Source organism: Rana temporaria, chromosome 5, assembly GCF_905171775.1.
Source record: "Rana temporaria chromosome 5, aRanTem1.1, whole genome shotgun sequence".
NCBI lineage: Eukaryota > Metazoa > Chordata > Amphibia > Anura > Ranidae > Rana > Rana temporaria.
In genome coordinates this window covers 208,455,764-208,480,414 of record NC_053493.1, presented here as the reverse complement: position 1 = coordinate 208,480,414, position 24,651 = coordinate 208,455,764, and the positions used below count along the sequence as shown (strand labels likewise).

The window sequence follows — 24,651 nt, the reverse complement described above, 5'->3', positions numbered from 1 at the left end:
GGTTTCATCCTCCAGCTCTGCAGCCTCTCTCCTACGTGGATCGGTAAGTCTGTACCCTCTGCTCAGTGCATACCTCCTCCTCCTGCACCCACTGTCCTGGGAGTTAGAGGGTAGAGGAACATCATCCAGCCTTACTTGGGAAGTCCTGGGAGCCTATGGGAACCAAACCTAGCAGCCTCGGGTGGCGATTAAAAGCTTCAGAACACAACTACTGTAGCAGCTTACTGTCTGCCATCTCTCCTCCTTATCTCCCCCTGTAGATGTATACCCAGGGGGGGGGGGCATGCCACCTACTTGCCACACAGGAGCAGATAGTGGGTCATCAAGACCAGAGGTGACCCCTATTAGCTCCACCAACACTGCACAGATGGCTACATAGATGAATACCCCCAAAGCTGGTATGAAGGGCAGAGGGGTAGAGGACACTATTGTGGGGGGGGGGGGGTAGAGTACCTCACTGTGTGGGGATTATGTAAAGGGGGAAAGAGGACACTACTGTGACTACATACTGTCTTTCTATTGGGGGCTTAATATTTTATTTATTTTTTTAATGAGTGGATTTCCCAGATACATCAGTTGCATTACAATGTTGCACTAAATATTGTGATATCCCACATTATAGAAAAGTACATTTACTAATGTTTCATCAGTACAGGCTTAACCATGTTTCTTTTTTCAAAAGAATGTCATTACTACCAGATATGCACAGGCATCTTTACTTTAAAATATTACCGTGGGTGACCCGAGGAGAAAAAATCCTTGCACTAAAAATATGCTGGTCACATTGGACATCACAATTTCAACACATGCAAGATGCTTGTTACTATGTCAACATGAAAGATCACACTGCCTTTGCCTGCAGCACCAAATTATGTATTTCAGCTGTTACTGCTATGATGACTGACAGCAGGACAAAGAGTGCACCTTTCATTGGCATGGCAACCTGGCTTACATACTGTTACAGTGATGATGGAAGTTGAAACAGGTTAAAGGCTGATATCTTACGACAGAAAAAAATACATGGCAGTTCAGATTAAGGTCAAAAGATTCAAAAGTCATATTTATGGTCAAAATTTAATTCACATTTTCTTTCGTGAAACAAACCAACAAAAATAATGGATTGATTTTTTGGCAGATAATTAATTGAATAGAGAACACATTTTTTAATAAAAATTTGAAATGTATTTAAATATTGATAGCATCCATATGCTTTCAAGTTCTGTACCACAAGCATATATTGCTTAGGAATTTATGACATATTTTATTCTTGGAGTTTCAATAGTTATTATGTATCATATATTCTTGTAGCACCTGGCAAAGTATACATTTTGCAACATATTTGTCTCAATCTCTTTTATTTATATGTAGAACATGCTGGAGTGGCCAGAGCTGAATGATCAATAATTCTGCATAGTTAACTTATAGAGAACACCTGGCTTGAGGGCCAGTTCACAGTAAAATGCGTGCGTTCGCACACACGTGATTCCTTTGCACTCTGTTTTGACAGCCCATTCACTACTTTTGCAAAGCATGCTGTATTAAACCACATGGTACTGTGGTACCATGTGGTTTGATGTTCAAAACCATACTATATTTGTGAGATGTATATGGGGTTCAGGGGTCAAGTCCTGGGGAAAAAAAGCATGGGAACTCCCACCCAAGATCCACTCCCCCACCAAAAAAAATAAAAATTATACACTCATATGCATAATTACTAAACCGCAAGTTCTTTCTAAATCCCGCGATAACTCGCGGCAGACCTCCGCAATGTCTCCTGGGAACAATGACAAAAGCTCCCAGGAGACATTGCGGCATCGAGGAAGTGACGGAATGCCTGCACACTACCTGATGAATCCATATACAGGAAGCGGCCAGTAACATAAAGGATTACTAAGGTTCGCCTGCCCCTGACAGTGACTCAAGCTGGGCATTGCCGCTTAGTGAAGGATTGGCTTGGGCGGCTTGGCTGCTCTCGGCTGCTCTAGTCCTGCAAAGGGAACTGAGTTCCTGCTGTGAAAAAAGTGCAGGAACTCCGTTCCCACGCGTTCCCGCAGGACTGGAGCCCTGATGGGGTTCCATTAACAATGTCATCCAAACAAACACAAGAAACAGGCCCTTCCTTCACCACACTCCATTGAGAACCAGCCCTAATTCATAATTGAATCCTGAAAACTCCATCTTAGTTCTGGTTACTGGGTATTAGAATATTACCCAACAATGTACATATTAAATTACATGTGATTTACACAGGTTTATATAGTGATCAAGCAGTTAGGCCGCGTACACACAATCGGTCCATCTGATGAGAATGGTCTGATGGACTGTTTTCATCGGTCCAAACCGATCGTGTGTGGGCCCCGTCGGTTAGTTAACCTTCGGTCAAAAAAATAGGAACTTGCTTTAAAATTGAACCGATGGACGCCTAACCGATAGGTCAAAACCGATCGTTAGTATGCAAAAGCATCGGTTAAAAACCCGCGCATGCTCAGAATCAAGTCGACGCCTGCTTGGAAGCATTGAACTTCGTTTTTTTTAGCACGTCGTTGTGTTTTACGTCACCGCGTTCTGACACGATCGGTTAATTAACCGATGGTGTGTAGGCACGACGGACCATCAGTCAGCTTCATTGGTTAACCGATGAGAACGGTCCTTCGGACCATTCTCATCGGATGGACTTATCGTGTGTACGAGGCCTAAGAGTAAATTGTAGGACAAAAGTAGAAAGTAAGTGTACATTTGTGCAGGTCTGACTAGAATTTTTTTTTTTCAAAGGCTGTAGGCATAGCTCCCAACTGTCCCTGATTTTAGGGAACTGTCCTTGATTTGGAACAAAGTCCCACTGTTCCTCTTTCCTCCTCATGTGTCCCTCACTTTGGTCTGGTCTATACAGTTGTATATAAAATGCACTACTTATCTATCAAAAAGTGTTTTACCATGCTAAGCCCTTCATCCAATTTCTAAATTGATGTATTTATAAATTCCAAAAGCCAATATAAAAGAATAGTAGTGGTAAAAAAGAAATTATGGGTTTAACCAATCATCCTTTTTGAACAATTCTCATTTGAAGGGTGTATGGCAGGGATGTGTGTCCTATGCCTACATACTTTTGTCAAAAGCAACCGCTTATTAATATTGAAGTTTACCAAGTTTACCAGCTCTTATGCCCTGTACACACGATCGGTCCATCCGATAAGAACGGACCGATGGACGATTTTCATCGGTTAACCGATGAAGCTGACTGATGGTCCGTCACGCCTACACACCATCGGTTAAAAAACGATTGTGTCAGAACGCGGTGACGTAAAACACAACGACGTGCTGAAAAAAACTAAGTTCAATGCTTCCAAGCATGCGTCGACTTTATTCTGAGCGTGCCTGTTATGATCGTTTTTTTCCCATCGGTTAGGAATCCATCGGTTAAATTTAAAACAAGTTGGCTTTTTTTTAACCGATGGTTAAATAACCGATGGTGCCCACACACGATCGGTTTGGACCGATGAAAACGGTCCATCAGACCATTCTCATCGGTTTAACCGATCGTGTGTACGCGGCCTTAGATGTAATGACTGATTTCATTTTCTTTTGTAGGCTTTCTATCCTTTATTTTACCTGGTGATATAGTCAGTAAATCTGCTGTTTTTAAACAGAACAAGCTCTCCTCAAAATGTATCAGCTTAGAGTGTTGAGACAATCCATTTATCACTGACAAGTGTGCTTACAATGGTCAGCTTTTATTTATTCATGTAAAACTTTTATCCCAAAAGAAAAAAAATTTTCTACTGATAATTTGCTTTTGTAATTGCAGTGTGTCCAAAAGTGTCCCTGCGCCCCTTCATCCAGAGTGTAGGCATTCTGGTGGCTTGTTGCAAGATCACCAGGTAAAAATAGAAAGAAACGCCTAAAAAAAATGAATGCAGCCACCACATCTAAAGTCTCGTACACACGACCGAGGAACTCGACGGGCGAAACACATCGTTTTCCTCGTCGAGTTCCTTGTTAGGCTGTCGAGGAACTCAACAAGGCAAGTTTCTCCATTCCCGTTGAGGAAAAAGAAGACATGCTCTATTTTTGGCTCGACGGGATCCTCGACAGTTTCCTTGTCAAAAAATGTACACACGACCGGTTTCCTCGGCAAAAAAAAAAATCCCAGCAAGTTTCTTGCTGGTTTTTGCCGAGAAACTCAGTCGTGTGTACGAGGCCTGAGAATTGATAAGCTGCAACATATTACATTTTTATTTTTAGGTTTAATCCCCTCCCACCTGCCGTATAAACAAATGACAGGGGCGAGGTGGTTTCTTGTTCTGGGATGATATCATATGACGTGACCCCAGTCTCACTGCTCTTGCGCGCCTTTGGGGACTGCCCCGTACACACGATCGGAATTTTCGTTGGGATAAACTCAGATGGATTTTTCTGGTGGAATTCCATTCAAGCTGTCTTGCATACACACTGTCACACCAAATTCTGACCGTCCAAAACACGGTGACGTACAACACTACTAGGAACTGAGAAAAATTAAGTTCAATGCTTCCGAGTATGCGTCGACTTGATTCTGAGCATGCGTGTTTTCGATGAAAAAATTCCGTCTGACTTTTTCCGATCGTGTGTACAAGGCATTGCAGCACGGTGATCGGGGGCATGCTGTGTCCCTAGGATTGGCTCTTTACCCATGTGACTTTACCACAGCTGATCACATGTAAAGAAGGAAATGCCAGTTATTGGCTCTCCTCACCTCACACAGTGCTGTCTTTCAGTGCCCATCAGTGCCTGCTCATCAGTGCCGCCCATTAGTATCCATCTGTGCGCCTATCAGTGCCCATCAGTCCTGCCTATTAGTGCTCATCAGTGCTGCATATCAGTGCGGCCTATTAGTGCCTATCAGTGCTGCATATTGGTGCCTCCTCGTCAGTGCCACCTCATCAGTGCCACTCTAGGTAGGCAGATAAGGGGCATCTGTAGATAAAATCAAATTTTGAAGCTCTGATTGTATAATGCCCTTGCTATATGTGTCGGCCATACCTCATGATCTGAATGGAATACTCTGAGGATGTTGCTAGGACAATGCTAACTGAGGCCTACTCATTACTACTCACCTCCACAATCACAGAAGTGAGTTCTGAAATACTGAGCTCACAGCTACCGCAATGGGGGGAGGGGCATGTTAAGGAGTTTGAGACTCAGAGAAGAACCTCACTCCTGTGATGGTGTAGGTGAGCAGTAATGACTAGGCATCACTTAACAAATATACTGCAAGTACTACAGTCAGGCTTCATAAGGTATGTAAATAGCCTACACCTATAGAAACAACTTTATTCATCGTTAGTCAGAAATACACAGTTTGTTTTTATCTACAGACACACCTTACCTGCATAGGCAGCTTTTTAGAGGTAAGGGTGAACTAACCCTTTATTAATACTGATTTAGGTTTTGGTCTTGTTGTGAGGTGCTTTGTTCCTCCCAACATCCACACCATCCTTTGCAAACTTGAGATGTGCAGTAGTGCGTATTTTGGGAGCAATGGTTTATTTTATCCTTTCATCAACACCATTTTTCCAATGTTTTTCTTATAGCGGACACATAAATAAAACCTTTGGACATTTTCAGAGATTTGTGCCTTTGTGTCTTTTAATGGTACCCTAAGACAGTGTATCTCAACTCCAGGCCTCAAGGCACCCCAACAGGTCATGTTTTTCGGATTTCCCTCAGATGAAACGACTGTGGTAATTACTAAGGCAGTGAAACTGATCAAATCACCTGTGCAAAATAATGAAAATACTGAAAACATGACCTGTTGGGGCGCCTTGAGGACTAGAGTTGAGAAACACTGCCCTAGGATTCCTTTTCACTTTCTTCAGCGTTGCATGTATGTATATTTTATTTTTTGTATTTGACTCTATAAATAACTCACATCTATAAATGTTTCATTCATTTATGAAGAATTCATTGTTTCATAGGCTAAAATATATTTCAGGTGAAGCCACTGTACCTGGGTTTTTCTGTCATTTTCTAACATTGGAAAAGCCTTGAAGCAGTTTAGGATAAAAAAAAACGGAAAAAATACCATATAATGTACAGTATGTGCCACTCTATTCTTTGTTTTGACTTTGAAATTGAATCTGTAGCCTTAAAAAGCAAACTGCTTCTTCAGTTCATAGTGCAGCTGATACATTATCCTCCATTGATTTTCACATAAAATGCACAAAAAGCAATGTTCTCTATTCAATGAGTCAACAAAACGTTTTAAGGAACATGTAATGCAGACAATATAGAACTGTTCCACTGTTATGAGCAATTTAAGCCAAATTTACCAAGTTAGCTAGTTTATTAGGCAGTATTATTTTTCTGGTATGAATGAGTGTAGCTCAATGTCTTGAAGATTATAGCTAAACTCAATTATTGCCTTCCTTTCAGTACATTTAAGTATAATGTTTTTACTCAGTAATTCTAAGCCAATAGGATGCATGCAATGCAGCAATGCAGCAACAAATGTAATGCTCTATGAAAAATTATGTTTCTGCTTTTTTGCATAATGTACATCTGACTTCCAGCATTAGGAGAGTATCACAGTAGCATTATAGGTCACCTGGCCTAGTGGGGGAACTAATAAAAACTTTGTTATAGTGACTTGTGATTTCTATTTATGCAAAAATATATAATTCTGCAATAATATGCTTCATCCATATTGCTAAATGGCACATGAAGGCTTGTGAACATGTTTTATTTAAAAAAAAAAAATTGTATGTAAAGAATACGTTCACAGCTTAATAAAAAAAATTAAAAAGCGAACTAAAGCCAATTTCACAAAGGCTTCAACTTGTATACAAGCAGTGTGAACAGCAAGTTTTGATAAAACATTTGCAGAGCTTTCAGCGAGCTTCGTACAATCTTTTAAAGTATTATTCAACTCCAGTTTGCAGATCCTAATGGGATTGCTTGTTGCTACTTTAACCACTTCAGCCCCGGATGGATTTAACCACTTCCTGACCAGGCCATTTTTTGTGATACGGCACTGTGTCATTTTAACAGCGACAATTGCGCAGTCATGCAACATTGTACACAAACAAAATGTATGTCCTTTTCTCACAAATAGAGATTTATTTTGTTGGTTTTTGATCACTTCTTCTGTTTTTATTGTTTGCACTATAAACAAAAAGAGACTGACAATTTAAAAAAAAAAGAATAAAACAGTATTTTTTTACTTTTTGCTAAAAAAAATATCCCCCAAAAAATGTAAAAAATGTATTTCTTCGTCAGTTTAGGCCAATATGTATTCTTCTACACCACATATTTTTGGTTAAAAAAAAAAGCTATAAGCAATACAAAGCAAAAAGAACTAAAGATCTAAAAAAACTGGATCAAAAGACCAGTGTAGAAGTGGTTATAACAAGGAAGGTAAAATTATAATAGCCTACGTTATCACCTGTGGTCCCCGGGGCAGTGAGGAACTGATGGCATCCATTGATGGAACGGTGAAGCGTAGGAGGCGCCAATGATCCTATCACACTGGGAAGTCCCAAAATATGCTCTCTGGGCTGGCTGGCTGGATGGAGTGCTGGTGCAAGAGGAGAAGAAACTGCAATGTGTGGGACATTGGTAGACGCTCTACACATGCCTCTACACCTGCCTGATGGCTGGGCTGACTACAGTGCTGGTAGAGGAGGATGGAAAGGTTGCGGACCACGGCAACTTTCAAGCTGCTGTCCTCCAAACACAGTGCAGTGCAATATAAAAATGCCTTCTACCTCCCAGGTCTACTTATTCAGCACATTAGGCATGCAGTCTCATATTCCCTTGGGGGTAAACAATCTCAAACCATGTTGATACCAGCTAACAAACACTTATTACAATATCTGCGCTTGGTGTTTGGCAACTCGGAAGAGGCTATCAGCACTGGCATCTGATCTCTTCTTCATTCACCCATGGCCCAGGGAAAAGAACACTCTACATAAACTATTATAGGGTCTTCTGATTTTCCAAAGCTCCTATTGGTTCCACTTTTTCTTGTAACTCCTTCCAGATTGCAAGTAATAGGAAACATAAGCTCACTTCACCTTGGTTTTCTTGTTGAAGATCCTATGGGTTGATAGAAGGATGTCCGCATACTCTCCAGCCATAATGATAGCACCTTGCATGCCTGGTGCCCAGGCTGCTATCTTTAGGAAGAAGCACTCATCACTGTTTTGGTAGCTGTACTCCAGTAATATCATAAGAACTCTGCTAGACTGTGTGATACTATCTTTTCACATACTTTTATCAGGATAAAAGCTAACACCTAAATGAAACTCATCAACCCTTCAAAGTACAAGCAAATGTAAAAATTGTGGGTACATTTTTATCTTTTTTCCAATGAAATATGTGAAAAGCTTAGGGGTTGGTTTACTAAAACTGAAGAATGCTAAATCTGGTGCAGCTGTGCCTAGTAACCAATCAGCTTCCAGGTTTTATTGTCAAAGCTTAATTAAGCAAGCTGAAGTTAGAAGCTGATTACAATGATTTCCTGATCGATTAGGGAGCTATTAATATGTTTAATTGAATGTTTAATGTAATTAATTTTAACTTGCAAAAAAAAATATGCCCGGTACCCAGCTTTAATGTTCACTGTAAAATGAAATCTGCAAAAATCTGAAGAAAAAAAAACCTCAGAAAGAACATACAGAAGCACTCATGTGATATTTAGGATATCGAAATATAAAAGCAGAAATGTGAATAAAAATTTAGATTTTCTAATCAAATCCAGTTAGAAAATTGTGTAAATCCTAGGTGAATCCATTTAATATTAGACCCCATTATGTTATTAATGTCACTTAAAAAATACCTTTTCTCAAGAAATCTAAAAATCTAGAGACGCTCTAACAGCATAATTTATGAAACCAAATACAAAAGAGTTTACACACACACACACATACACACATTGGAGATTATAGACCAATTTAACAGGATCCCAACCTGTTTGAGCTTTTTCCCAGCCAGAAGATATCTTCACACATTTCCACCCCGCCACTCAATTACCATTTTTTGTTACGTGCACTTACCATACAAAAATGCAGAAGATAAAGTCAAGACAGCCACCAGTAGCAGTAGAGGACTCCCACCTAGATGATCAAGTAGGTATGGTATTTAGGTTCTTTACCTGGCTTATGAATCAGGGGAGTCAACATTTATTGCCAGGCCTAAAGTCTATATTTGACTTTAGATCAGCTTTCAGGGAAGTTACAGTACGTATTCTCTTTGATAATCCATCTTTTTTCAGACTAAATTTACAAAGCAATAATGACTTTGCCCCTGCCCTGTATGACATTACTCAGACATAGTGATTGGCTGCTATAAACGGCATTATTGGGGGCAGAGGGAAGATAACATGATCCAAAATACCGAAAAGAAACAGGTTTTACCAAAGGGCAGCCTCAGGCGAACAAAGCAGCAGGAAAGCACTGCAAAGGTATCTATGGGAGGTGGAATGTCTTAACAAAACAACTTGTCACCTGAATGACAACAAACTTTAATTTGAAAGTACAATACGTTTTTTATAATAAAATGTATACCAAGTAATCTTCAATTGATGTTTCTAGGGAAGCAAAGTCAATGGATTCTATTGAAGGATACATGTAATTTTGAAAGATACAATATAGCAAAAACAAAATGACACTTTATCAGGGAGCTTGAGAGCATGGTAAATAAAATCAGCAGACCATTGTCTTTCATAATGAATGATGTAATATCGTCAGCTAAAAGAGAGGTTTTCAAGCTGCGACTCCTAATGAATAGAATGTTTTTGTGTACCTTGATAAAAAATGGAAATCAGCCAGTGGTAGAGATAAAGAGAGCATAATCCTTTGCAAGTTTGTTGTGTGTGAAAAATGCTGCTATGATTCCAGTACAAGGATTCACCATTGTTCCAAACAATATCTCAAGGCTTAGATAACCGGTGGAAATCACCTATGCTTTATGTTTATATTCTGAAATGGAAAGGACAGTATTTTGTTAATGCCAAGGTAACTAATTGTTTAGCTTCAAAGGTGCTACCGGCACTGCTTTGAGTGTTTTAACCCAAAGAAGATCTCTGCTAATCACTTTTTTATAACCAAACGGGCTATATAACATACATAGATTCCTCTCAAGCCTGCCTTGCATACAAATGATCGTGATAAAAAATGCTTGAGCAAAGCGCGGTGACGTACAACACGTACAACGGCACTATAAAGGGGAAGTTCCATTCAAATGGCGCCACACTTTGGGATGATTATACAAATTTCCCATCTCATAACTTGCTTCTGAGCATGCACGTTTTTTTCCCATCGTTAAAGCGTACACACGACCGTTTTTCACGATGAGAAAAACATTTTTAATGCCATTTTCCTGTCATGAAAAACGGTTGTGTGTACGCTGCATTGTAGGCAAGGAATTGTCAAACGAGGGGCATGGTAAAGTTAAAAAGATTCTATTCAGTAGGGAGCAGCTATTTAAATAACAATTAAATTTAACATAAAAAAATCACAATTCCTCCAAATAACATGCTTGGCAATGCCATAGACTTGCCTGCAAAAAGGCACACCTTTAGGATATGCAGGCTATAATGCAGCAAAATTGACATATGACAAAAAATGCTATTAGCATGAGGGCACCAAAAAACTATAATCTTCATCAGGGTCTGAGGTCTCAGCTTCTGGCTGCAACTGGCGTGGCAGATTGCTTTGTATACAAATGGGCATGGATGCTGGTTGATGTCATCAGCCAAATATGGTCATATTCAGTCAATGATGTCAGCCAGCATCACCACCAACCAACATGTCCACTCTCTGAGCTGCAACTGATAGATCCTTAGCCAGCAGATGAATGGGGCTGCTAATGTGTCACTGAATGCATGACTGCAGACAACTGTTGGCTTCCTAGCAACCAGGATCAGAAGCAGTAGTAATACAATCAGAACCTCTGGCTACAGCAGGAAGTCATACATTTAGCTGTTGCTAAATGTATGACTTCCTGCTGTAGCCGGAGGTTCTGATTGTAGGGTGGATGAACACCCAATTTAGTTCATCTAAACGCTAAAGAGACACATTTTAGACTGAATCCCACACCAGTCCAAACTCGTATTTCTGGCCTATTGCCTGGTAAAAAAAAAAAAAATGCATGAATATGTTCTGCTTTTAGCTAAATCATACCAGCAAAGTATATCCACAAGTGCTACCTGTCCTAGCAAGACACAGTTCAGCAGCAGTGTTATAACCCTCTCCTTTCACTTCTGAGTTACGCTACATGCAGTCATGGCAAATGCACATTCCCTCATTCTGCTGTTATGTAATCTGCTGCTGGGGTTAGCGTACAGGAGGTTCACACAATGAGCATAGACAGAGAAAACATGTACAGGGTAAGGGGTAACTGAATTGTGTCACAAAAATACTGCAATCCTGTTTTGTTTACAGAATGTTTAGAATCCCTGTCAGGTTTAAAGCACATGGATGCATTATGGGTGTACAATGTACAATTCTGACTTTCTGTGCCACGTCCAGTCCAGTCCATGCAATGTAAAATACCAGTCAAGTCCAGTCCATGCAATGTAAAATACCAGTCAAGTCCAGTCCATGCAATGTAAAATACCAGTCAAGTCCAGTCCATGCAATGTAAAATTCCAGTCAAGTCCAGTCCATGCAATGTAAAATTCCAGTCAAGTCCAGTCCATGCAATGTAAAATTCCAGTCAAGTCCAGTCCATGCAATGTAAAGTTCCAGGAAGCCAGGGTGCGGCATGCAGTTGCCTATAAACATGAAATGCTGTGTGTGGCTGTATGCAGATATACATCAGCATGCATGCAAATCCATGTTTAGCATGCAGACATATTCACTGAATACAGAAAGTCAGTGTTCAGGAAATACAGCCATGTACTTTACATGGGTATATGTGATTACAGGCATATATCCGCATAAAAAAAATACATAGATTTTGAGTATAGCGTTGCATGACCGTGCAATTGTCAGTTAAAATAACACAGTGCAGTATTGCAAAAAGTGGCTGTGACATGAGGAAAAAAATCTCTACCACAATGGCTATCTCCACACAGAGACACCCGTGCAAAACAAAGCATAGTAAAGTGGGAAAAGATCACTCCCAGGGCCAGGAAGACCACCAGCAACATTGTTGACTAGTTCTTTTCCCTCTGCCAGCCTTTTGCATTTGCTATATTTGCTCTTTAAAACTGTGAAACACTGCATCTGGCAATTTACTTTTTGTGGTACCTTATATTTGCATTTAGCTGATGTAAGAGATAATATACTTCACTTATTCTACAAATGGATACACATTTCCTAGTTACAGCATTTCCATTAATGTTTGACAGTGTATAAAGGTTAATTATATTGAACAGTGCTGCATACAAATGGTGAAGACATAGATGTTTATCCATCTGATGCTAATGTTATTTTAGGTTAAGAAAACATATTTTGCTTTTCACTATGGTATTATGTTAATATATATATAATAAAAAAAAAATGAGATCTAGTATAAATTACCTTGACTTTAGAGTAATTATTAAAATTAAAATGTTCGAAGGTTTGGGACCAAATCTTGTGTTTTGCTTTTAAATGTCAAGTTGACCATAGAATACTTTGGAGGTACATGAAAAACAAAATATAAATTGCATGATTGCATATGCAAACTATACGTTAATATAATAAATAGATTTTTTTAATTATAAGTTTAATAGTCTTTAACATAGAACTATAAAATAGTAATTTGTACTGTTGCATGCTACTTGGTAAAAAAAATGTTTTTGCCCACTCTATATTAACCACTTAATACCCGGACCATTATGCAGGTAAAGGACCTGGCCCCTTTTTGTGATTCGTCACTGCGTTGCTTTGACAATTGCGTGGTCGCGTGACGAGGATCCCAAACAAAATTGGCTTCCTTTTTTCCCTCACAAATAGAGCTTTCTTTTGGTGGTATTTGATCACCTCTGCGGTTTTTATTTTTTGCACTATAAACAAAAATAGAGCAACAATTTTAAAAATTATTCAATATTTTTTACTTTTTGCTATAACAAATATCCCCCAAAAATATATACAAAAATGATTTTTCCACAGTTTAGGCCGATACGTATTCTTTTACATATTTTTGGTAAAAAAAATCGCAATAAGTGTTTATTGATTGGTTTGCGCAAAAGTTATAGGGTTTACAAAATAGGGGATCGTTTTATGCCATTTTTATTAATATTTTTTTTTTTACTAGTAATGGCGGCGATCAGCGATTTTTTTTCGTGACTGCGACAGTATGGTGGACACATCGAACACTTTTGACACATTTTTTGGACCATTGTAATTTTCACAGCGAAAAGTGCTATAAAAATGCACTAATTACTGTGAAAATGAAAATGGCAGTAAAGTGGTTAACCACTAAAGGGCGCTAAAGGGGTTAAGTGTGTCCTGTGTTTCTTACTGTAGGGGGGGTGTGGCTGGACGTGTGATGTCACTGATCATCGTTCCCTATGACAGGGAACAGACGATCAGTGACAAGCCACAGAGAAGAACGGGGAAGATTTGTTTACACGTAACTCTCCCCGTTCTTCAGCTCCTGTGACCTGAGCACGATCATGGAGCTCAGGACTAGGTCCCAAGCGCGCCGCTGGCTGGGCTCTTAAAGGCGACGTACCTGTACATGCCTGTGCCCAGCCGAGCCCTTCTGCCGACGTATATCAGTGTGAAGGTGTTTTCAAGTGGTTAAAGTATAGGTGAACTCAAAACTTGTTATAATTGTTAGATAGATTGGAGAAGGGTAAAACCCTATCAATTTATATTTTGCTGTCTGTGCCCAGCTGGTAAGATTTATATTCACTTCCTATGCTACAAATGCAACAGGAAATATTTTTTTTTAAGCAACCCCTGTCTTGTTGCGGAGATTTTCCTTCACTTCCTGTCCCAATGTCAGCGCAACTTCTCCTTTTTTCCTTGCTTGTATTGTGTATGTATGACACTTTGTTGTTGCAGCTCTGTTAGTGATTTCTGTTGTTTTTAGCGCGGTAATTTTTTCTTAGTAAGTGAGAGGAAATCCCTGAAAGTTAAGGGAATTAGTGTCCCTATTGGAAGATTTTCCCTCTATTAATCTGGGGACAACCCAAAATGTGGGACCATAGAGAGGGTGAAAACATGAAAGTGGCCAGAAACTACTGAAACGTCCAGGTGGACAGAAGCATTTCTGGGAATTATACCAATAAGTCACTGTTGGGATATCACAGATATGTATGAAGGCAAAAGTAGAGTCTACCAGCTCAACCTGTATATTAAATAACACTTTTAGTTGAACTGGAACTTTTTTATCTTAATTTTCTTGATTTTTTATTTATTTTTTTATTTAGAGCTCCTTGAAGTTTCTTTATTATTTTTTTTTTTCCTTAAAAAGGAAGTAAACTGTAAAAACCCTTTACGTGTACTATTTAGGAGATGTTTATATTACATGCAGCCAGTGACATCACTGGCGCATGTGCTCTGAAAGAACGGGCACAGGTGCTGTTCCTTCCTTCCAAGCTCTGTGCCATGAACGGTGGCTACCGTGTGCATGCACGGAAGTTATATCATCTTGGCTCTGGCCGATCACAGCACTGGAGCCCACGAACCTGGAGGAAACTCCAGGTAAAATGTCAGCCATCTCAGCGGTGTGCGGGTGTCGCTTGGACAGCTTAGTTCTAAGGTAAGTATTTCATAATGAGCTAGTATACAATGCATACTAGTCCATTATGCCTTTTTCTAGCTGGATTTTCTTTGGGAGGGGGGTTTTTGTACTTGAGATTACAACCTCTATAATAAAATATTGAACATGCTTTATGAAAAATTGTGAAAATTGTGTTATGTGTTAAACAATAGTAATAGCCAAAGGGCATTTTGTTTGGTTCTCTTTTCCTTGCAAAGCCAAGTATTGTATTATTTTCTCTGTCCAGAATCAGTCTTTACAAAGGGCAAGCTCAAGCCAGAGCAATTTGCCTGACATATTGGTTTGCATACATAATGGATGAAAGATTTTAGCGCACAGTCAATAGAATAGACTAAAGAAGGAAAAGTTTGAGCACTATGCACTATGGGGAGGCCTCCTGACCTTTGCAAGACTTTATTTGAAGAGATTTGGTACCAAAGTGTGATATTGAATACTGTATTTGAAACTACTGAGCAAACTATAAATTCTACACATTGGTTTGTGATAGCTCAGCATTAACACTTTAACAGATCTTTTACTTTTTTCTAGGACCATGGAACTATTATTACAAAAAAAATGACATGCTGTACATTCCTGGAGATTTGTATGAAAATCTTTTAGCATGTTTTTTAAGTGACGTTTCAAGATGCTCACAGCATTTTTCTACAGATCTAAAAAAATGGCAGTTATTACAGTTAAACTAAAGGTCTGTACAGTGCCCGGATTTCAGAAGACCATTTATACCAATCACAAATGCTATTTCTGTGATTCATGTTACAATCCAGCATCTGGGGTTACAGCTGGCCAACAAAAACTAGTAGAAAAATATTTCAATACTTAGAAACTTTGCAAATTTGACTAATTAACAGAAAATTCACTTGTGTATTGGCTATTTATTTAGCTTCAAAAACACCTTACCCTTTGCCTTTTCAACATGAGCAACCATCTTCTGGGGACGTTTTATGTACTGAAACCATTATCAGCTACACTTATGCCCTGTACACACGACTGGGATTTCCAACGGCAAAAGGTCCGTCGGAAATCCCAAGGGGAAAACTGAGAATCTGCTCTCTACTTTCCCCCCCCCTACACACGTTTGGTTTTCCCCTTGGGAAAACCCAGATAAGAGCTTTTCCTCGGGAATCCCAACCGTGTGTATGCTCCATTGTGCTTTTTCCCCACAGGAAAAAGCCAGCTGGGAATCCCGGCAGGAAAAAAAGAGAGCAGGTTCTCTTTTTTTGTCCAGCGTTTTTTGGGCAGTTTTCCCATCGGAAAAACTGTGAGGAGCATACACACGGCCGGGATTCTCGGCCAAAAGCTCTCCTCGCAGTTTTACCATTGGGAAACCTGGTCGTGTGTACGGGGCATTAGGATTTTGGCACCGTTCCCAAACAAGTTTTGAGAGGCAGACTGTGCCACAAGTCAACTAATAGATGAGCAAGCTGAGGATTAGGCCAACAGCTTAGCTGCGCAAGAGGTGGAGTGGAAGCATAACTACTTTTAGCCAAAGGCAATATCCGGAAATCCATTAGTCATGCACTAGAACAGGAACAGAGAACAGGACCAGAGTCCAGTGTCCGGTTAGTGTAGGCATAGTTTTCCTAAAGTAGTTAGGACTGAGAGGAACAAAAAAAATTCCACAATTCGCATTTAGGAAGCAATCTACACATTTAGGCAACCAGACTCAAGAGTCAAACACCAATGCAGCAGTATATACTTCAGAAGAAGTAGTACACAAAAGAGTCATAGGCTCTCAAGCAAATACCAACCGCCACCATCTATCCATCTGTTTTATAGAGTACGGTACCACAGACAACTGGCCAGCTTGCAGGCATCCAGCTAAGCAACAGAGGATTGGGCAAGTTCTTCACAATGCTGGTTGCGATTGGTGCAAATGACAGAAAACAAAACCTTTTTTGAGCTGAGCTATTGCGACTTACAAAGCATTAGAAACGATTTAAGACTACAGTTTGTTGCTGTTGCTGTTGCTTTATACTTGTACTAGCTGGATTCCCAGAGTATTATAGTCAATAGATTTTTTTCATCTAGCTGTAAAATATATACAGTATAATACAGGTATTGAAATAACACAATACTCCACCACTGGCTGGATACAATGCACAAGATTCATGCACAATATTTTATATTTATCAGAAAGAGAAGAATGTAAAACCTTTTTTTGCAATGACCATAATTAAAAAAGGAAAACATGTCTTTAAAAGCACCCTAATTACCTTTCAGGCCTTGTACTCACGACCGGATCTGTGCGCTGAAAACTGTCTGCCGGACAGTTTCCGGCGTACAAGGCTGATTTTTGTTTGGTTCCGCTGGCTTGTACACACCAGCGGACCAAATTACCGTCGTACCGGAACGCGTGCACGTAAACTACGTATGACGTCACTATAAAGGGGAAGACCAAACTTAATGGCGCCGCCCTCTGTTCCTCTTTTGCTAGTTACGGGTTTGCTCGTGTTAGTGAAGGTTTGGTTAGAGCTGATTCGCGCTTCTCGGTCTCCAGGCTTTGACAGCGTGTATTCACGGGTTCAGTGCGTGTGCTTGCGCTAACGTAGTTGTCATTCGGCTATAGGCTAGCAGGTTGTTTCTGCTTTTGCAGTTGCATCCTGTGCGCTCGTATCTGTTTGTCACGCGTTCGTCGCAGGTAGTGCTGGATTTGCGAGTGCTTTCTGTTTGAGTGTGTTCTTGACTGACCAGCCGGCCGGTTTGAAGCCATGATGGAGCAGCAGCGTCAATTTTCGCGAGTTGGTGCTGTTTATGGGATGGCTGCTGGATATGTTCATTTTTCCAGTACTTTGGCCAGAAACAGGGGGCGGAGGCGTTTCTGGACCAAGAATTGGTTGCGCCAGCGTGACCAGTTCTCACATATGCCTCTGCTTAGGGAACTCCAGGAGAATAATCCTAATGACTTTAGGAATTTTCTCCGCATGACGGACCCCGTATTCAACAGTCTGCTGGAACTTCTGTCCCCCTATATCACGAGGCAGGACACTGTGATGCGCCAAGCCATCACGGCCGAGCAGAGGCTTATTGCCACGTTGCGGTACCTGGCGACTGGGAGGAGCCTGCAGGACCTCAAGTTCTCGACAGGCATCTCTCCGCAGGCGCTTGGGGTCATCATACCGGACACGTGTGCTGCCATCATCAAAGTTCTGCATGAGGAGTATATTAAGGTAAGTTTCCTGGCTGTAATAATGTGGCCAACTAACTTTATTTTTAATTTCCCAGATATGCTGTGTGTTTAACTAACGTTCCCTTTTCTCCCTATGCATGTTGATATAAGCTTTACATGTTTTATTCTTGGCCTACCTGCATATTTGTCCCTTACCCAATATTAACCTGTCCAGCATGCTATCCTAGGGACAAACCCACCTTGCCATTTTTTCAAACACGACTTTTTGGTTTTTGTGTCCCCCCCCCCCCCCCTTCAAACTTTTTTAGTCCCCATCAGAGGGCTGTGGAGTCTCTTAATTAAGTGGCCCTATATATTTCATTCCCCAAATTCTCCCTGCACATTTTTCAAATGCTATTTTAATACTGTGAAGTTTCACAAGGATGCTTGTAGGATGTTTATGTGCCAAAGTACTAAATCTCTTTTTTTCTTTGTCCCCACAGCTACCCTCCACACCACAGGAATGGCAGTCTGTGGCTTCCCAATTTGCCCAGTGGTGGGATTTTCCAAACTGCGGTGGAGCAATAGATGGGAAACACGTCCGCATTGTGCCCCCACCCCACTCGGGGTCCTACTATTATAATTACAAGGGTTATCATAGTATTGTGTTGATGGCGGTGGTGTCGGCACAGTATGAGTTTCTATATGTGGACGTGGGGAAGAATGGCCGGATTTCTGATGGGGGAGTGTTCGCACGGACTGATTTCTATGATCGTCTCCAAGCTGGTGGTCTGGCATTGCCACCAGATGAAGAGAATGTGGAAGGACTTCCGTTTGTGTTCCTAGCGGACGAGGCTTTCGGGCTTGGTCCTCACCTCATGCGGCCTTTTCCCCAGAGGACCCTCACCTCAGAGAGGAGTGTGTTTAATTTTCGGTTGGCCAGGGCTCGGAGGGTAGTCGAGAATGCCTTTGGGATACTCACCAACCGGTTCCGCCTGTTCAGGACATCGATACATCTGGCGGAATATAAATTGGACACCGTTGTATTTGCCTGCTGCATTTTGCACAACTTTTTACGCAGGCACTCCCAGACGTACCTACCCGACATCGGTTCTGAGGCAAGACTACCCTCAGATCCCCTTCCCGGGCTGGACACTGGTCGCGCTGGCTTGGCCCCCCAATCAGCTCGTGAGGTACGCGACAAATATGTTGAGTACTTCATGGGTCGGGGGGCCATTGCTATGCCAGATCATATTTCTTTCTAATTCGGCCCCCAAAGAAAGGAATATTCACAGAACTAATAAATAATTAGACCATTGGACTTTATACAGTTGTTTGTCATTAATGCTTTTTCTCTTTTTATCTGTCTTCCTGGTTTTCAAACTAACTTCTGCAATTTTAGTTCATAATTGATTTCTCCACTTTTAGTAAATAACCACATTTTGCACAGTATTCACTCATCTACAAACAGGGTATTGAGTCTAGAAATAAGAAGCAACTCCATTTGTAAATTTTGAGGTCAAGTGTTTTAATTTTTGCTTGTTCATGACCACAAAAATTATTTTTTGGTTTTTTCATTACTCCCTGCTTTTGTACTTAGGAGTCTCCAATATTTTTTGGACTTTGTGTAATTTTTTTAAGGTAATTAAACAATAAATATTTTCAAGAATATACATTTTTGAACAAGTTCACAGTTTTGTTTATCAAATATAGTTCGATTTATTGTTTACACATATATATATATCTATATAGAATATTTTTGGTGGGGTGTTTACCGCCTTTGTATTTTTTCTTCTCGCCATATTTTTTAGTCCCAAAAACAGATTTTTTTTTTTTTTTTTTAGTTTTATTTTTTTTTTCATTTTTTTGTGTGTTTTTAAATAGGAATATTTGTGGGGGAGATTTAGGAGTCAAATCTCCACTTCACTAAATTCAGTGATTATAGAGATTTATAATTCTATATATATATATCTTTCATTTTTTTGGGTGTTTATTCTTTATGGTCTAAACTTTATAGTATCCAAAAATGTACAACATGGACCAAAAAAAGAACTTAAAACTTATAAAAATATAAAAAATCACAACAGCAGTCAGTCATGGTGTGCTTTCACACTGGAACACGCCAAAATTTGAAGATACACACATTCAGTGCAAACTCGCCAAATGTCATTGGTTCAACAGACAAATGGCCACATGTGCTATCTGACATCATGGGTGATCAATGTCTGTGTTTTGTGGGAGCAAACCCTTCCTCTCAACTACTTGAGGAGCGAGGAGGGGGTTGGACCCACAAAGCACAAACACTAGATATTATGTGATGGCAGATAGCACATGTTGGCACACTGTGTGTGTATCTTCAAATTTTGGCGTATTCATTATTAAAACAGTAAACATGTTTGTGGGGGCGGGGGATGGGCGGGGGGTGTTTCAGTCTTTGACACGGCCCATCATGTCAATAATATTTTTAAAATTAGATTCGATGACCATCATTCTTTGCCGCATATTGTCCATTTCCGTGCAGCATTCCAAAAGGACATTTGTTACATTCTGTTCCATGACAACCATCCTTTCACGCATATTGTGCATTTCAGTGCTGCACTCCATTACCTGTTGAATAATTATAGCAGCACTTGCACGTGAAAATATTGACACACCATCCTCCTCCCCTAAAAAAAAAAAAAATGGGCATTTACAAATTTTTGATTTGATGACGCCTATCTACATATGTTTTTTTTTAATCAAGCTAGGGTGACACTGACCTGATGGGCTTCTCCTTTCCACCTCTTCGACATCTTCTATCACTCCTCCTTCTTCCACCACCTCCCCATCATCTTCTATCACTCCTCCTTCTTCCACCACCTCCCCATCATCTTCGACTCCTCCTTCATCCATCAATCCACCTTCTTTCAATTCGCCAAATTGTTCTTCCGCCACTTGCCCTTCATCTGCTATAAATTCTAAGTCCAAAATTACTTCTTCCTCCTCTCTTCCTTCCTCCTTTCTTCCTTCCTCCTCTCCTTCCACATCCTCTTCTCCTTCCACATCCTCTTCTCCTTCCACATCCTCTTCTCCTTCCACATCCTCTTCTCCTTCCACATCCTCCTCCTCCTCCACATGTTGAGATGGAAGATTTTGGCCTTGTCTGGCCCTCTCTGCCTCCTCCAAATGCTGGCGACTTCTTTCCCCTTAAGTAACAACAAAAAAAATGTATACTCATCAGCACACAGATATTGGAGAGCAGAAATCGCACACATTGCTTAGAAGAGGCTTTCATTTATTTACTTTTATCTTTCACCAAAACTACATTTTTGAATTACTTCTATGGCAAGCTCTGATCCTGCCCCTTTTTAGCAAAGTGACACACATGGATGTCCCCCCTAAACTGTATTTCTGGGAGACCCTACCAAAACCCATTTTGGATTTGGGGAGACACAGGTGCTCTGCATTGCAGATGTGAAAACATCTGCTTTATTACCACTGTTTTTAGAATGAATCCTGTTTGCCTTTCCCATTCTCCGAATTCTATTTTTTATAACTAGCTTTTACACAATGTTTACCAACAAAGTTTTTGGCCAGTGAGCCATGTCCAGGTGTGTTGTTCCTGGAATAACCGAGCCTTTCTGAGAAACTATGTGATGTTACGTGGTTTACTAAGAACACTATTTGTAAATATGTAGTTATTTATGTCATAAAAAATAAATGACAACATGTCTTTAGAATTACAAGCAGGCCAAGGAGGCAGATGGTGAAATATACATGGCAACACATTATTGCAGACTATCAACCCCCCCCCAACCCCAAAATATATTTACTTACTTTTACGCAGAATTTTAAGTATCTTCTTCATCTGATGTGGCTCCCTCAATTTTAAGTCTGACCAGCGTTTCCTCAGCTGTTCCTTGGACCTGGTGATCCCAAACATCCTCTGCATTCTCCTCGCCACCTTGTCCATAATATGTGCCTTTCGGCGGTTAGGGGTCTTGTATGGCCCTAATTCACCATCATAGTCCTTCCTCCGCATGATGGAAACGAACTCCACCATTTCCTGGAACCGCATATTAGTGGCTTTGTATCTTCTTTGCCTTGATCGGGACGTCCCTGCCTCTGTCCCTTCACTTGTGGCATGAGAGCATCGTGCCCGCTCGTGTGACATCGCCATCTTTCCTTTCCCACAGAGATTATGGGCGGGGAAAAGATGAATTGTTACGCCATGGGCGGAGAAGAGGGCGGCGTTTAATACATACGCGGAGTGTAGAGAATGCAAACAACGTGTTTACGTAGGTTACGCGGAGAATCTTCGAGCGCATCCAGAACATACACAGTTAACGCCATATTTCCTAAACACATTGATTAGGGGCCTAGCAAAGGTGATGAGGGCGGGGTTTAATAAATACGCGGAGTGTTTAAAAGGTGCACGCCGTGATTACGCATCTTACGCGGTAATTAGGCGAGCGTGAGAAACGAGGAGCGAGAGACAGGAAGGTAAGGAAATTAAAAATGGGATCAGCAGAGGCCTAGAAAATGTAGACACATGGGATGGGGGTTTGGGCTGTTGGTTGCACCCTTTTTAAGCTATTCTGTCTATGGGGTACCACAATGTTATTTTGGTGTCCAAATGCTTTTGGACACCTCACAAAATAGAGATGTGAACAATGCTGTACCTCATTGACAAGTTTTTTGAATGGTGTATTCTGATCAGGCAAAGTATTGTTCAAGTGTTGGTTGTACAGAGGTCATTAGGAAGTGTCTTTTATGTCATCCATTGTCAGGGGCATGAGATTTATACATGAAAGAGTGCCTAGATGAATACTGTCATTTGTAATCATTGTTTATTTTTCTATATTAAAAATAGTTACTGCAATGTTAAGAATGGCTCTGCATCTAGCAAATCAATGTTTGGTACAACCAATGCGGCCGAGCTGCCAATCATTTTTTAAACAAGAGAGACTGTGTTTGTAATTAGATATAGGTAATAAATTTGAAGACACATATTATATCAAGGTCAACGCTGATCCTTTTGAATATCTATTTTTCTTTGGTTTATGTTTTGCGAATCTAGACTCAAAAAGAAATATCATATTTCATAACGGGAAATGGACCAACTACAAACTAAGGAAGCTATAGAGGCCTTACTACAAAAATATCAGGACACGCCCATCCTGTGGAATTCCAAACACGCGTTATATTGTAATAAAGATGTACGAGCGGCAGCACTAGAGGAGCTAGCAAACTATATGCAAACATGGGTGCCAGGATGCACTGCCAACATGGTGAAGGATAAACTTGCCAACCTGAGAAGCACATACAGAAGAGCATATAAAGCTAATAAAAGCAAAAAATCGGGAGCAGCAGCAACACAAGCAAAGGAACCCAAACTGTGGTATTACAAACAGATGGCTTTTTTGCGGGACGAAATGGAAGGCAGGAAAACGATGTCTAGTCTTTCTTCCAACCTTTCCTCCATGCTACCTTCCAGCGGACATTCCCCAGATGACCACAGCCCTGCAGAGTCGGAGGAAGAGGGCCTGGCTGACAGAGATGCAGATCTGCCACCCTTCGATGAGGAGGTATAGTAGTTTCCTCTATATTTCTGGCGTAAATAATTATTGGTGGATTAATGATTTGATATTGTAAAAGAAAAGCCAAGCTGGGAAAAAGCAAAAAAAAAAGGTGTACAGACAAATAGGTGTCAGGGATGACAACTGCAGGGGTCAGAAGTAGAGTCTATTCAAGTAATAATGAACAGAAAATGCTAAACGAAAAACATGAAAATGAGTGTGGTTTTATTTAGCGAAATTGTAAAAAATGTCCTTTTTTTTGCACACAGGAAGAAGAGATCAGCCAGGAGGTGGCAGATCCTCACGTGTCTGTCAGCCAGGAGGAGGCCGGGGTCAGTGGCAGCCAGGAGGAGGCCGGGGTCAGTGGCAGCCAGGAGGAGGCTGGGCCCAGTGGCCTGCAGCAGGTCCCCCCGGCCAGGAGAACCACCACCAGCCAGTCTTCTCCCCCCCAGGTGAGGCCATCAGGCCGAAGGAGGCAGTTGAGGCCTGTGGAGGAGGCAAGCCTCCGCATGATACAGGAGGCAAGCGCCATCATGAGGGCCCCCCTCAACCCCACAGAGGCCTTCAGTGCCTCATTGGCACACGATTTGAATGAAGGGGAGGAGGACCAGAGAAGACTGGCAAAGGCCCTGATGAACCAGGTCCTTTGGTGGATGCAGAAGGGCCTGCTGACCCCAGAGACTGGGCTATGTGACCCGGCCCGGCTTGCGGAACACCATTCTCCTGCTGCCACATCGACCCCACCTGCAAGAGCCCGTGTAAGATCCGCTGGAAGGCTGCCTGGAGGGAAGGCTGGAAAGAGGAGGAAACGTTGATTTTCTGCCTTCCATTTCCTTCCACATAAAGGACATATTGTTTGGACTACCACAGTTTGGGTTCCTTTGTTTCTGTGCTGCTGCTTCATATTTTTTGGTTTGGCTCCTGAGGCTTGGAAGTTTATCCTTCACCATGTTGGAAATGCAAGTTTGCATATAGTTTGCTATCTATTCTAGTGCTGCCGTTCTGTTTATTTTTTGTGATGACATTTGCCTAAATAAAAGGCTTTTTGCTTTCATTTGAAAACATGTCTATTGTTTGTTATACTGTGGGGATTATTAGGCAGCAAACCTTTAATAAATATACAATGGGTCATTTACAAAGGACACACTCCTTGGGGGGGGGGGGGGGACATTTGGTGTGCCAACATGGTTCAATATTCTCAAATGAAACACAAAAAAAACATGTAAAAAAAAAATAAAGAAAATGGTGACATAACTAGAAACAACAGAAAAAATTAAAAAGATGCACATT

General features: G+C 40.9%; 1 protein-coding gene across 1 annotated transcript in view; it reads left to right on the top strand.

The window, feature by feature from the left end:
* GABBR2 (gamma-aminobutyric acid type B receptor subunit 2) overlaps positions 1 to 24,651 on the top strand; it is a 792,922-nt gene that overhangs the window by 218,329 nt on the left and 549,942 nt on the right. The gene's annotated exons all lie outside the window — the stretch shown is intronic.